The following is a 16,325-nucleotide window of genomic DNA, read 5'->3' on the forward strand; positions in this document are numbered from 1 at the left end:
TCACCCTCAGAATAATTTTTGGCCATTTAACACTTAACATTTACTCATTTACAGCTCCATTTGGTTCAGGGCATATCATAAATAACATGCAATGCACTAGAAAAGCATAATAATATTATTAAAGACTTTAATTAGTCAATTAGTTTTCTTCTTCCTCCTTACAAGTCAGTGATACAGGACCATTAGCAGTTATTCAAGAAAACTTAGGGACAGGTTTTATGTACAAGTCACAAGGTCATTAAATAGCCATTTATACTGATAAATATGTCTCTTGTATGTATACAGTATATTTTAGGTCAGTTCACATTTAATGGAAGAGTCAACTTGTAAACTTAAGAGAGAATTCCATAAGGCTAAGCATAAATGACGAGGAACTAAACTAAAAACAATACATTATGAAATACTGAAGGCTCACATTATGAAATATCATAGTTTGCTCAGAAAGAAGGTCCTATTTTTTTCAAAATTATAAATAGTAGTGCAGGAAATCCATCAATCTTATTTACAACCATTGACTGCCCTGTGTAGCCTGTGAATGGATGCTTAAACCACCAGGAGCTAAATGTGAGGCTTTTCCAGTATTCTTTCTAAGACACAGTATACTGCAGAACCTTAACATAGTGAAACTCCTTTACTAAAATAAACCTGCCTGATCTTTGTAGAATGATTACTCAGTTATCACCATCCACTTGTGTTCTTGATCTGGGGGCTCAGGTATAACATCGTGCGTAGAACTCGCACTATAACATGGAGTAAGCACAAAAGCCGAAATGTGCTTACGCACAGAAAAATCCAGATGCAGGAATCTGTGCGTACTCCAACTTCCACGTTCTTCCGCTACATAAATCCCGATTTGCGTGAAAACTAACGCTCGTGCACGCGCTTTATGTAACGCCCCAACTCCTCCCAGAATTACACCTCTTTGAATATGCAAATGAATATAAATCGCCCTTAAACTCAGCCTTCTGCGAAAAGACAATGGGAAAAGCACGGGGGAAAATATAAGAATTTCAGCGAATACCCAGTGGAGGCAAAGGAAAAACATACTATTTGTTCAAATAAACCGTGGTATAATCAACAAAAGGAAGTTGATCGAGTGACATAGCATGTTGGAGAAACTTGAAAGCTCACGTTTACAAAATTGCACAGTGCCGGAAATAAAAAAGAAGTCACATATCAAAGTCGCCGTGAAAAGCCGAGTTGTAGCCCATTATCTGAGTGTCATATGAAAGCTTATTAGGGTACAGAGAAAAAAAATGCACACAGTGGGGAAAAAGCACGAAATGTCAACTTTAGTCTCGACATTTCCACTTTAATCACGTAGTTTATTTTGTCATTAAAGTAGAACATCATAAACTTCATCTTCAAATCGTTTAATTAACCAGTTTCTCAAATCACATCGTAATTAAAGTAGCACGTTAAATGCTTTGTTTTGTATGTGATCTTCTATGTGCCTATGTGTGTGAATCACTACTTGCTTCTTAAACCGGCTCTCTTCCTCCAACTGGACACAGAATCCATTACATTCGTAATTACAGAATCAGCGTATTCGTATTACAGCTCTCTGAATAACTAAAATACTGAGATGTATACGTGATATAATTTTCATGATGATAGGAGTTAAAGCACGTTATTAAACATGTGTTTCACTTCGATGAAATAATTTATTGCAGCAGTACTCAGGGGCGGCTATAGGCTTGTGGTGGCACTGGGCAGAGGAAGAATTGGTGGCTCCTTCGCCTGCCAATGTCAGTAAGGTAGCTTATGCACGGTGGATGGCCACGTCCGTTGCAGACACTGCATAGCCGCCTCGTGCTCATGACACAAGCATTTAACTTTTGCCGAAATTTGTCGCTGCATTTTTAGCTGTGTTGTTATTTTCTCTTTCTGTGTTATATTCAATATATATTGGCGTAGCCGTTACTGCAGTCAGTGCTTTTCTTTCCCCAAGTAACCGATCGCCACACAATCAGCTCTGTAATAGAAGTTAAGTCATCTGTAAGCTTAGCGCTGATTCTTCAAAACGTTTAAGGAACATTGAAATATCTTCGTAGTACATGTTTAATTATTCTATCCTTAACGACACTCCCAGTGAAGAATATAGATTATTTAAATGAAGTTAAAGTTTTATCTGTATAATTTAATAAACATATTTTGCTGCATTTCACCTTAAAAATGATATCGTCATCATATGTAAATACGCGCTTTATAAAGTGGCTCAGGTTGTGCGATATTATAACTGTAGTTCAAGTTTACAGTGGGGTGATTGTACTTATAAGTACAAACAGTTCTACAAGGTGCAATTGATTGAGTGCATTTAAAGTTCTTGGGATGAAACTGTTTCTGAACCGCGAGGTCTGTACAGGAAAGGCTTTAAAACGTTTTGCAGTGGCTGAGACAGCGTGTCCATGAAACTATATACCGATAATTCTCTTTCCAATCAGCTGCTGCTGTGATTCACACTCATATACAGTAATATAAATACTCCGAGTGGTGCAGTGAGAGTAATATGGAAAAAGATGATCCGCTGTGGCAACTCCTAACGGGAGCAGCTGAAAGAAGAAGAAGAAGAAGAAGGAGAAGTGAGAGTAACAACGCTAAAGCAGTTATGGTATTTGGAATACTATGACTGTTCCCTGGACCTTTATATTGTTACAAGTTAATTATAATCAGATGCGTTACACTAATAAACAATATGCGGTTAGTATCAGTGTATTTATAAAGCCACGTCAGGAAAATAATGAGTAATCACACAAGAACAGTACCATTGCTTTGACACTGGGTGCCGCCAGTCTGCAAAACCGAGCGGAGAACTTGCGTACAACAAAGGATGAGGTACCGTGGAAAAGTGCGTGGCTTTACGCCAAGTGTAGGTTTTATACATCGCGATTTGAACGTGGAAAAGTTCTTACACAACATTTCTGTGCTTACGCACCATTTATACATGAGGCCCCTGGTCCCTACGGGCTTTTTTAAAGATGTCTCTGATACGCTGATCAACAGGGTATGTGACATAATTATCTGTTTATTGGTCAGTGTGGCATTTTTCCTGACTCACTAAAAACTGCTATAGTTCAGTCACTACTTTGGAAAAATAGCTTGATGTTCCTGTCTTAGACAATTTTAGACTTATTTCTAACCTGCCTTTTTAAATAAAATTCTAGAAAATGTATTTTTTCAACAATTAAATGAGTACTTGAATACAATGTTTTTCTGGATAAGTTTTAGTCAGGTTTCAGAACAAACCATAGTACAGAAACTGCATTGATTAAAGTAGTAAATTATTTATGTCTTAATTCTGATTCAGATATTCTACCACATTGTGATCTATTAGACCTGAGAGCAGCATTTGACACCATTGATCACAGCATTCTTACTAATTGCCTTTGACAGTAGGTTGGACTTTCTGGCAGTGACTCGAGTTGGTTTCAGTCTTACATTAGATATCTGTGATTTTATGTATGGGGAACCACAGGCATCTATTTTGAGCCCCTTATTTTTCTCAGTCTAGATGCATCCAGTATATCCAGTATATCGTTTCAAAACATAAAGTTATTATCACAGTTATGCAGACAATACACAGATTTATTTCTCTATAGCAGGGGTTGCCAACATCGATTTTGGAGAGCCACAGTGACTGCAGATTTTTGTTCCAATCCAGTTGCTTAATTAGAAGTCAATCCTCACCAATAACAGATCTTATTTAATTTCATAGCTTGTTAGTGTTTTACCTTTACCATGTCAGTTCATTTGTAAATCATAGATTTCTCTCCTTTCTAATGATACATATATCATCCAAGTGATTTGAAGCCTAAAACAGATGAGTAATTTTCAGTTCTTCACTTTCTCTTCAGTTTCCTTCTGAGTACTTACACCAAATAGTGATGGAAATGCAGACAAGCTAGATGTAGAACTGCTGGTACCTTTGTCATTTGCATCATATTGCTAATAAGGAACAGTTAAAACAATGAATACAGCTGTTTATGATTAAAATAAGCAATTAAGAGGGCAAAATCTTAACAAGCGAGACAACTAAAATGAAGCAGAAAAATGTCACTTGAGCAATAAGTGCTTCAGTAGTAAGGAATGATTTTTCATGAAGCAATTGGGATGGAACAAAAAACTGAAGCCACTGTAGCCCTCCAAAATCGAAATTGCTCAGCCCCGAATTAAATAGCAAATAAATTAAATCAAGTTAATTAGTAGGAAAACTAGTCACTAATTAATCAAAATAGAATGAAAGCCTGTAACCATTGTGGCTCTAGAGGTTAGGAGCTGGCTACCCCTGCCTTATAGCATCAGATGACCCTGTGACTCTAAATCCTCTGGCCCAATGTCTTACCAGCATCTTCAAATGGATGAGTAATAGTCTCTTTAAACCTAACAAGGAAAAGCAGGAAATTTAATTATTCAAAACATATAAAAAAGTGAGAACCTTAAAAATAAACTAGACCATCTGTATTTAGAGATAAGGCCACAAGTAAAGAATCTTGGCTAATTTTACATTCAGAGCTAAACTTCAAATCACACATTAGGCTTATTACTAAAACTGTATCCTTTCACTTAAGAAACATTGAATATGTTAGACCTTTTTATCACTAGATAGTGAAAAGTTAATACTTTCTTTTTACTTTTGCTATCTATAGATTATTAAAAAAGCTCTGATATTAGGATGACCAAAAAATATGTAAGTCAACTACAATTAGTCCTAAACACAGCTGCAAAAATGATAACTAAAACAGCAAAATCTGAGCATATCTTACCAATCCTAGCATTATTGAACTTGGTGTTTGTCTCCTTTAGGATTGATTTTAATATACTTTCAATTTTATATAAGGTTGTAAATATTTTCTACCATTTTCTTATATTTGGAACTGCTTTTCCCCTTACATTCCTAATTGTACTCCTAGATCCTCTCACACGCACTTTCTTAGGAACTCAAGTGTGAAGCATAAGAGGTGGTGAGACTGCTTTCTGATTTTACACACTAAAAATCTGGAATAGTTTCCCATCAGAGATACGCTGGGCCAGTACTGTTAATACTTCAAAAACTGCTAAAAATGCATCTTTTTAACCTAGCTTTCCCTCTTGATCACTTAAATTACTAGCATCACTAATACTAGTACTTCATACTGAGGGGAGGAGGAAACTGCTTCTTTTTCATTAAATGTAATCCCATTTTCTTTTATAGGCTGATCATTCATCACTACTTCATATGTTTTCTTTTTTTTTCCCAGTACTCTGTGCTAGCACTGTGGTGGCACTATGCACCACTGCCTCCTGGCCTAGGTATGCCGCAGCTCCCCGATATGCCAAGTAGATGAAGTGAAAGAGTTCTGGAAGAGTATCCTCTAATTGAGACACATTCATGTTCTGTAGAATGCCCAGTGGCCTTGGAACCCCTGCAGATTTGCTTTTTCTCCTGTTTATCTGAAGTTAAAAAAAATCTGTCTCCTCAGGCCATCTGATCATATCATTGGACAACAACAACAACAACATTTATTTATATAGCACATTTTCATACAAACAGTAGCTCAAAGTGCTTTACATAATGAAGAATAGAAAAATAAAAGACACAGTAAGAAAATAAAATAAGTCAACATTAATTAACATCGAATAAGAGTAAGGTCCAATGGCCAGGGTGGACAGAAAAAACAAAAAAAACTCCAGATGGCTGGAGAAAAAAATAAAATCTGTAGGGATTCCAGACCATGAGACCGCCCTGTCCCCTCTGGGCATTCTACCTAACATAAATGAAACAGTCCTCTTTGGATTTAGGGTTCTCACGGAAGGACTTGATGATGATGGTCACGTAGACTTCTGGCTTTTGATCCATCCATCATTGTTGAAGCATCATGATGCTTGGAGTAGGTGGTGGTAGCGCAGGCCACCACCACAAAGAAACCAGAAAAAGAAACAGAAGAGAGAGTAGGGGTCAGTACAGATTTTAGAGCCACCATGAATAGTTATGATGAATTGAGCATGCAGAGTATCAGGATTAAGGACTTAGCTTTAGAGAGTAAAAATGGATCTACAGAGACTTAAAATAAGGACTCTATTTTTCTGTTACTTGCATATCAATGATATGTAGACAGTAATTCATTTATTTGTAATATTTTTTATGTAACATTTTATTTAAGAGGGCGGCACGGTGGCGCAGTGGTAGCGCTGCTGCCTCGCAGTAAGGAGACCTGGGTTCGCTTCCCGGGTCCTCCCTGCGTGGAGTTTGCATGTTCTTCCCGTGTCTGTGTGGGTTTCCTCCGGGCGCTCCGGTTTCCTCCCACAATCCAAAGACATGCAGGTTAGGTGGATTGGCGATTCTAAATTGGCCCTAGTGTGTGCTTGGTGTGTTTGTGTGTGTCCTGCGGTGGGTTGGCGCCCTGCCCAGGATTGGTTCCTGCCTTGTGCCCTGTGTTGGCTGGGATTGGCTCCAGCGGACCCCCGTGACCCTGTATTCGGATTCAGCGGGTTAGAAAATGGATGGATGGATTTTATTTAAGCTTATAAACTATTTTTAATTTACTGTTCTTTTCTTGTTATTTTTGTTCTTTGTCATCTTGTAAAGCATTTTCATCTGCATCCTTTCTATGAAAATGTGCTATAAAAATAAGTGTTGGAGTTGCTACTATGAAAGCCATGTCTGTCTGTTCGCATGACACAACTCAGGTCTCAGTGGGCTGGTTTTGTTGAAATCTGGCACACACTCATTTTTCAAGGACATTTGTCAAGGCAGTTCAGTTTTCGTTGAGATACCTTAAACAGCACATTGCACACATTTTTGAGATTTTGAAATCTCTCATCGTTTGTATTAACACTGTGTCACTTTAACTATGAGTTAGTTTACTGTGTACATTTTACCTTTTTTATATATATTGTATAGATATGTTTATTTTATATATATATATATATATATATATATATATATATATATATATATATATATATATATATATATATATATATATATATCAGTAATATCATTTTTTTTTTATTTGTTCAACAGCCAATCCCGGTAACAGTAAAACGCCTGCAGTTGGGCGTACTGAAACAAATACACCTTTATTACAGGACACAGAGGGTGGGGCAGGATTGTAGGTGGGGTTGAATGACCTTGTATTACCATATAAGAAAGGTATGATGCTAGATGCGTATTTATTTATTTAATTTCATTATAGTGTTATTCTTATGGGCGGCATGGTGGCGCTGCTGCCTCACAGTTAGGGGACCCAGGTTCACTTCCCGGGTCCTCCCTGCGTGGAGTTTGCATGTTCTCCCCGTGTCTGCGTGGGTTTCGTCCGGGTGCTCCGGTTTCCTCCCATAATCCAAAGACATGCTGGTTACGTGGATTGGCGATTCTAAATTGGCCCTAGTTTGTTTGTGTCCTGCGGTGGGTTGGCACCCTGCCCAGGATTGGTTCCTGCCTTGTGCCCTGTGTTGGCTGGGATTGGCTCCTGTGACCCTGTATTCGGATTCAGCGGGTTAGAAGATGGATGGATGTTATTCTTTATTTATTCAGTAATAATGATATTGTTTATTTCATCATCACGATGCAAGTTAAGTACCAGAATGCAAGGGTAGTTCTTGTTATTTGCTAATAGCCTGGCTTCTGCCTGCATCCCATCCAATGGTCTTCTCTGCGGCTGGGTGTCCTCTTCTGCGAAGCTCACTTCTCCTGCTACTTGAAATTGAAACAAGTAAGTAACATGATGATCCTGACCAAAAAAATAAAAACATACAATCAAATTAACGTATGTAGAAATGCATGAAAGATGGCTTAATGACATTTTATGCTACAGTGACTAAACATTTTTCCAGTTAGTTCATTATACTAAAAACAAACTCATAGCTGCATTATCTAAAGATTAGTATGATCCAGTATTTCCCTGATGCTGTAATTTAGCAGCAAAGTGCCACAATGATCAGTTATCAAGCTTAAATGCAGCCAAAAATTCTACCTTGAGGCTGCAGCACAGATTTTAAATCTCCATCGATTAATTCTAAGAAAAATGTTATGTTTAAGAAATTTGAACTGCTATTAGCCAAACGCCCCCACCACATCCACCAACTGACAATAGCACATCAATCTTTTCATCACTTGAGTTAAAATCAGTCATCCATGAAAGCAATTTCAGCCACATTATATTGTCAAAAGGTAATTAAACATTGTATTTACACTATTAATCATGTAATTACATTCTGTTATTAGTGTTATTTTTTAATATGACTCACTGTTGAAAACATATGTAATGAACAAAACTGTGATAACAAACTCATTGATAAAGTGAATAGAAAATTTTAAAATGTTCTGACTTTCAAACCAACTAAGGAAGTCTCCAATTGCACCCGAATGTTACATCATGTGTACATTTTATAACTTATGTAGCTGTTATTGAACTGCTTTCTTTAGTCTGTTGGAGACATACAAGTATGAATTTTATTGTGTTATGTAATTAGGACAATAAACTTGAACTTGCATACAAGCATGAAATGTGCAGTACTAAGAAACAGTTGAAAAATGACAGATATAATACTACAAAAATGGCCATACTTTACATATGACCTTACAGCGGTTCAGCTACTAAAAAAGCAGATAATACCAAGAATTATAGGAAATTTATCAGATATCTTCAGTGACTTGAAATTGAAAATTTAAAAGAGTTTAATGATGGGGTAGAAACACAGAGAATGGCAAGCAGAACTAAATATGTATAAATTAATGATAATAAAACAGACAGCCACAGTGGAAAAATCAAATGTAAGAATAGAAATATTATATAATTCACTTAAAGACAGACCCATTACATTAAACATATCTTTCATACTAAGAAGCATGCTGGCATAGTTTTATGTGCTACTGGTTTGCAGCTATAAAGTCCTGAGTTCAGATCAGTTTGCGTATTGGACAAAGATTGAAATGCAATTATTATGTCAGGATTATATTTTTTGATTTCTCCATTGCCTTCAATAATATCTGGCCATCCTTGTTAAGCTCAGAGGTGTGTAAGTGGATGAGCTTATGGTGTCTGCCTAATGAACTGTCTGTTTGTGAGACTCACGGACTGTGTTTCTGATAAAGGTGTGAGCAACACTGGAGCACCACAAGAAACAGTCCTGAATCTTTTACTCTTCACTCTGTACATCTCTGACTGCAAATATAACATCAGGTCATGTCACTTGCATACATTCTCAGATATCCCTAGACTTATTGGGTGTATTGATAAGGGGGTGAGGTGAAACAGACTATAGGAGTCAGGTGGAGAACTTTGTTTCTTTGTGCAGAAAGAATTGTTTGCATCTTAATAGCGGCAAAACCAAAGGAACTGTGGCTTTTGCCATACCACAGGATGTCAGTGTCCAGTCACAATTCAGGGAGTAGATGTAGAAGTGGTGCGCTCCTACAGGTACTTAGGGGTCCACATTAACAACAGGTCAGACTGGTCTCAAAACACTGAGGAACTACAGTATATAAGAAAGGACAGAGCTGGCTCTTTTTTACTTAGGCGACTGTGTTGTTTTAACATGGGAAATGACATCCTTCACATCTTCAACAACTCTGTTGATGGCCAGTGCAAATTTCTAAATTTTCATGCATCACACATTTTTCTTCCAAACCGTACGTCACATAGTATACAGCAAAACCAAGTAACTGTGACTTTCGGCATACCACAGAACGTCAGTGTCCAGTCACTATTCAGGAACTATACACTATACTGTACTATACACTGAGGAACTATATAAGAAAGTGCAGAGCTGGATCTTTTTTACTTAGGTGACTGTGTTGTTTTAACATGGGAAGTGACATCCTTCACATCTTCAACAACTCTGTCATGGCCAGTGCAAACTTGTAAATTTTCGTGCATAATTAATTTTTCTGCAAAACCGTACATTACATAGTATACAGTAAAACCAAGGAACTGTGACTTTCGGCATACTACAGAACGTCAGTGTCCAGTCACTATTCAGGAACTATACACTATACTGTACTATACACTGAGGAACTATATAAGAAAGTGCAGAGCTGGATCTTTTTTACTTAGGTGACTGTGTTGTTTTAACATGGGAAGTGACATCCTTCACATCTTCAACAACTCTGTCATGGCCAGTGCAAACTTCTAAATTTTCGTGCATAATTAATTTTTCTGCGAAACCGTACATTACATAGTATACAGTAAAACTAAGGAACTGTGACTTTCGCCATACCATAGTATGGCGTATACATCTATGTATATATCTATGTATCATTTTATCATCATATCTATATTAGGATAATACAACAATGATATCCTCAAGTCAATACAACAAACTTAATGTTTACACATCAAACAAAATACCTTATATATATATCCACTCCGATAAGAACAGTAGTAGTTCAGTTGAATGTTAGCAGTTGACAAATAAAGCATATGTAATGGCACATGCTTACAAATTGTTAAACTGTCTAAGCATTCAATTGCTGGCAAAATCATTACTGGTGATCATGCAGGAGATATCACAGTCACTGTCTTAGGGTAGTGAGCATCATTTTTCCATGTCAGTGTACTCCAAATTTGACAACTCTAAGTTAGTGTGCAAGATGATTGCTCTGTTTTACACAGGTTCCTGCCTTGAACACAGTGCTTCTGGGACAGGCTCTATCCCCCACCGTCAATGTTTGATAATGGAAGACGACTGGACATATTGGCCCTATATGCGTGATGTTGGCTGTGTGCATGAGTGTGCCTCTGTTGGGTTGTTATCCTGTCCAGGGATAGTCCCTGCTGATGATCCTAAGATAGACTCCAGGTACACATAAACCTATGCTGAAAAGAGCAATTGTACAAAAATAAGGGAATGAATGATATATTATATTAGGAAAAACAAAATTAAAAAGTCTGGAACAGTTAGGGGGAATAAAGAGGATACCTGTGATAAAGGTAACCTCTCACCCAGTAGAGATTTTGGAGAAAAAGAATGTGCCAAATGTAAGAAAAATGCACTCAGAAATAAGTACAGGGAAACACCATAAAAAGAAACTCATTTAGCATTTTGTTAAAGAAGATTTGCAAATAGGCTGATGTTTTGTCTTGGTAGAGTATTATATTGCTCTACTTTCCCCTTTTGTATTATTAATATGTAGCCATTGTCAGAATGCCTCAAATCTCCCAGACTTACCACTGTTTATAAGGTACTGTACTATATAACTTCTCCCCACCTTCCCTTCTACATCTATAACCTCAGGAAATTAGGTGTAGTAAAAGACAAGCAGGAGTTAAGTTACACTTTAAACAATGTATTATTGACAATATTCATAAATAATAACAGTACGCAAAGTACATTTGAATATTGGCAACCATGCAACCTGATAAATGTTGATATGTAGTTTCAGGCAGCACAAAGATCTATTAGTTATTTAAATGTCTCTAGTTAAGTCCTCATTTGTGGTCAGCTTTCTGCAGAACTGCCCGCATGCCTGTCTCAATATGGCTGCTGACCTGTGATCTTCATTGTGTTGTCCTTTTCAGTTCATGGTGTGACAGAGAGATGCTTCTTCATTGACGTTTGTAAGAGAAAGAGAGTGGTGTAAAGCAAGCAAATGTATAGATTTTCTGTCCAACCCCTACAGCCAGTAGTGGTACTTAAAGGCTTCTGATACAAACCAGTTCCAAACAGCCAAACGTCAGACCAATGGGGCAGAGAATACCTTCACACCTGCCCCCAAAACCATATGTTATGGTGAAGCTTGGCAGTTAGACAGCCCGGCTTTCCTATGGGGGTTGATTGAGAGAGTCCTGCAGAGAAACATTTGTCAAAATTGTTTCAGGCACTTCCCCCAACCTTGTCATAAAATTCACTATCCTGACTTAGTCCTAGGTGGTAACCATGAATGCTTCTCACTAATGAAATACTAATATTACATTAAACTATTTATCAACTTGTATGCAAAATTTCACACCACAACAGCCGATATGGCCAAAAACAGAGTATAACAAAGTAGAATGAGATGGGTGTGTAGATTGAAGGGTACAGAATAGCACACAAGAACAGAAAACAGAAGTAATAAACAATTTTGATGCTCAAATGCTGCAAAAGAGCTATTCATGGTGGGAAACAGAGTGAAATAGACATTAAAATTAAAGATGGTAAATGCAACATAATGTGCCCTGTGGAGCTGTTAGTGGAAACAGCTGTATACAAACACATTAATAAAATCTAAGAGGATGCATTTACAGAATAATAGTGATTCACTGCTAATAAGATGGAATTATGGACTATGTTCAGGAAACCCCATGAAAACACAAGTAATGGACTGGGGCTGAAAAAAAAAGAAAACTGGTTGGTAAAGGTAATTAAATTGGTGCAAACATGGTATGGTGATGCTGGTGGGAAATCAGTGCACTCCAGTTCAGACAGAATAGTTTGTCTGGTCTAGAGAAAAAAATGATGACAAAACAAAAACAATATAAATGTATTTCTTGTATAGCCCAAAATCATAAAAGGAATGCCTCAATGGACTTTTACAGGCCCTGTTTGTTGACAGCCCTCCAGCTTTGACTCCCTTATAAGACAAGAAAAACTCCTCAAGAAAAAAAATCTTTTAGGGATAAAAAAAGGAAGAATTCTTGGGAAAGGCAAGTCAGAAAGAAACCCCCTTCCAGGTAGGTTGGGCTTGCAATAGGGTGTCAAAATTGGGGTAAATATAATACCTATAACATAACACCAATAATCCTCTTTACAGAGCTAGATGGTCAAACTATCATTGCCACCTCAGAAATAAAATACAATAGAAACTACAAGGCAAAATTCAAGCATAAATTACACCACTCACTAAATACAGAACTATCACATATGAGGATACAGTAAAAATGAACAAGAACTAGAAAGGAACTCAAGATGAAATGTAACTACATTAAAAAATAGACTTTAATCAACAAGCTGGATTACCAACATACTCAGCTCTCTTCTGCAAGCCCTTCACTTTGGAATATGTTAATGCTATGTTATAGTACTATACCTAGGAAATACTGTAGATAAGTTAAAATGTAAAATGTAAATCTAACATTTTTTAATCTTATATGAAACTTATTGAGCATTGTTGTACAGAAAGTTTATTCTTAGAATCTAAAAACAACATTGTGACCTAATATACTGCAGAATTTTGTGAAAGTTTGTTCTTTTAAAATGTATGTTGTTTTAATTTTAAAAATAGCTGATTGCCAAATGATCATATGAATAATATTTTCTGGTTAATTGCTCTTGAGAAGCCTTTGCACATTATAGCCAGCAAAACAAACAAAAACATTCATAGATGCAGATTCCAATGACATCATGACATTAGAGGACCATTTTAAAGAATCAAATTCTGCATTAATGGAAGCTATCAGAGGCAAATAACAAAGTCCCTTAGACCAACTTGTATTCTTCCCATTAGCGATGAGCAAAACCTGTGGAGTTCACTTCACTGTGAGTTCAATGAAATCACAGAAATATTTGGAAACTTTACCAAACTCAGCAAAATGCATTGAAGTCAAAGGGGAAAGAGGATCTGAACTAGTTGTGATTGGCGTAATATGGTATCATGATGTTTTATTTGTCCCTGTAGGCTAGGTAAGCATCTGTGCTGGACTGATTATTATGGTCACAAAACTGATCTGTTTTTCATTATTATTATTATTTCACAAGGTTGCATGTATTTTCTTTCTCAAGGATGGGAAGAACTCCTTTAAGGCTTGATTTGAGGTCATAGACCTAGCATGCATAATAAGCCACGCGACACTACGCTACTAGCACATATGGATCAGTGTTATCTATTTAGTGACAGTACTCATAATATTTTCATAATGGTCAGCTAGTGTAATATTCAAAAGAAAATACTGCAAGTCGAATTTCCCAAGAGTTTCTGCCAGACCCCTCTGAAATCTTCCAGGAAAACATTCTGTGAACAAAGTCACCAACAAACACAGTATATTTGCTGTAAATTTACCAATCATCAATACTTCTCATTAAGCAACACAATAATTTAAATAAAATATTTATTGCTATATATGAAATAATCCTGAGCCTAGATACTGTAAAAAACATACATTTTGCAAGAAATGTAAGTCTGTATTTCTAAAAGATAAGAATGTGTGGCATATTGTGAATTTCCCTTTGGGATTAATAAAGTATCTATCTATCTATCTATCTATCTATCTATCTATCTATCTATCTATCTATCTATCTATCTATCTATCTATCTATCTATAATGGTTACGGCTTTGGAATCCATACCCTGAGGTTGTGAGTTCAGATCCCACTACTGACACTGTGCAACCATGAGCAGTTTTCTTCACTTACCTGTGCTCCAATTGCAAAAACAAAAGAAATGTAACAAATTGTATCTTAAATGTTAAAAGTTGCCTTCGATAAAAGCTTCAGGCTAGTAATATTTAGAGAGGTCAGTTTGGTCTAGATTAATTGAATTTACCACACCAGTTTTAGTGGTACTTGAACATTTTAGGGATGTGCATATGTTTCAAGAGAAGCTTAAAACACATTTCCTATTTGAATGAAACTCTTTTACAAGTACACACTATTCCATGGGTGATTTGTGCATGCTCATGTCCATGGAAATATTTTCCATTTGGCTTGTTGGTATTTCTGTTGCAAAATCATTTTTCTATTCTGTTCCTTTTAACAACAATGAATCTGCCAAAGAATGAGTCAGGTTCCTCAGTATGTTCTACTGTTTGTGTGGTAATTCTTTTAGAAGTTTGATTAGTCATAATATTAATGCCTTTCCAAGATATTCTGAGTTGTTTTCCATAGAAATGCTATTCTCTTTAAGATTTCTATTCACTCGTAGTCTGGATAATTAACTATTCTTCCTTGTTTTGGCTTAACCCTTGACTTACTGTTATTTTTTAGCCATTTTCTTCTCTTTAAGATTTGCCCAATCTACCATGCCAGTAAGGCATATTATCTGCATACAGTTTATTGTAGAATGCTTTGCAGGTATCACATCCATCCATTCATCCATCCATTTTTGAAACTTCTTACCTAGTTAAGGATCACAGCTGTTGGACATCCCAGCACCATTAGGTACAAGGTAGGATCCACTCCTATAATGGGCTCCGTCCATCAAAATGCATACTTTCACATGCATCCATACTCATTCACTCACACCTAAACAGTTTGGAGTGTCCATTTAACACAGCACATGTGTCTTTCTCAGCATAAAAATGAAATTACTGTATGCTTCTGCATGATTCAGAGAACATTATCCTTTCCATTCATTCATCCATCTGTTTTATTAACTCGCTTATTCTGGGAAGGGTCGCAGAGACACTGGAGCTAATGCCAGCAAGCATTGGGCACAAAGCAGAAACAATCACCGGACAGGATACTGACAGGGCCAATTTAACAACACCAAATCACCTAACATTGGGTTGTGGGAGGAAGCAGGAAGAAATGGAGGAGACCCATGTGGACATGCAGAGGACATCCAAAAATTAGTCTTCTTATTGAAATACCACTGCATCACCGTGCGGAACTACCACTGCATCACATTACCGCCACACTAACCATTTCCTGCAATCAAATCCACTTCAATATAAGCACAGCATGTTTCCTTCAAAGGCATTATTAGCTATGCACTTCAGGATTTTCAGTCTGTTACTTGCTGATTCAAGCTAATTCTTTTGTTTAATCATCTGACTGGAAATTTTGAATCACAAAGAGATAGACATAGCCATTAATGTATGGCAACCTTTTCCTAAGAGTGTAAGTTGCATCATGTTAGATGCTATAACATAACATATTCTACAACCTGCTTGATCAAATTCTGAGTTGTGGGAGGCCTTCCCTAGCAACATTAGGCACAAGGCAGGACCCATGGTGCCAGTCTGTCGTAGGGCTACACATGTTCAAACATACTGTACACACAAGGCCAATTTAGAATTGTCAACTTAAACCTGTATATCTTTGGAGATGTGGGAGGGAAACTGGATTACCCTGAGAAAAATGAACATAGACATAGTGAAAATGCACAAACTGCACATAGACAATATAGTAGGTCCCGGGCATAGATGTTTAACTCTGAAATATTTAGGAATGTTAGTATGCATTTCACAGTGACTTTATTATATGGAAACACAACGTAGTGCAGTATTATCCTTTTATCCTAATAACTTTCTTAACAAACGTCTTTTATTGAACACACCAAGTAATTCAGGCTTCTTGTTTTCAGGCCTCTGAGTTCAAAATGATGTAACCAAATGACCTTGCTTGGCTTTTATAAAACATTTCACATGCTTGAGTTCCGCTCAAGGATCTTAGTGCATTCAGTCTTGTTAAGTGCTTGTTATGGT

The sequence above is a fragment of the Polypterus senegalus genome, chromosome 9 (assembly GCF_016835505.1).
Source record: "Polypterus senegalus isolate Bchr_013 chromosome 9, ASM1683550v1, whole genome shotgun sequence".
Lineage (NCBI taxonomy): Eukaryota > Metazoa > Chordata > Cladistia > Polypteriformes > Polypteridae > Polypterus > Polypterus senegalus.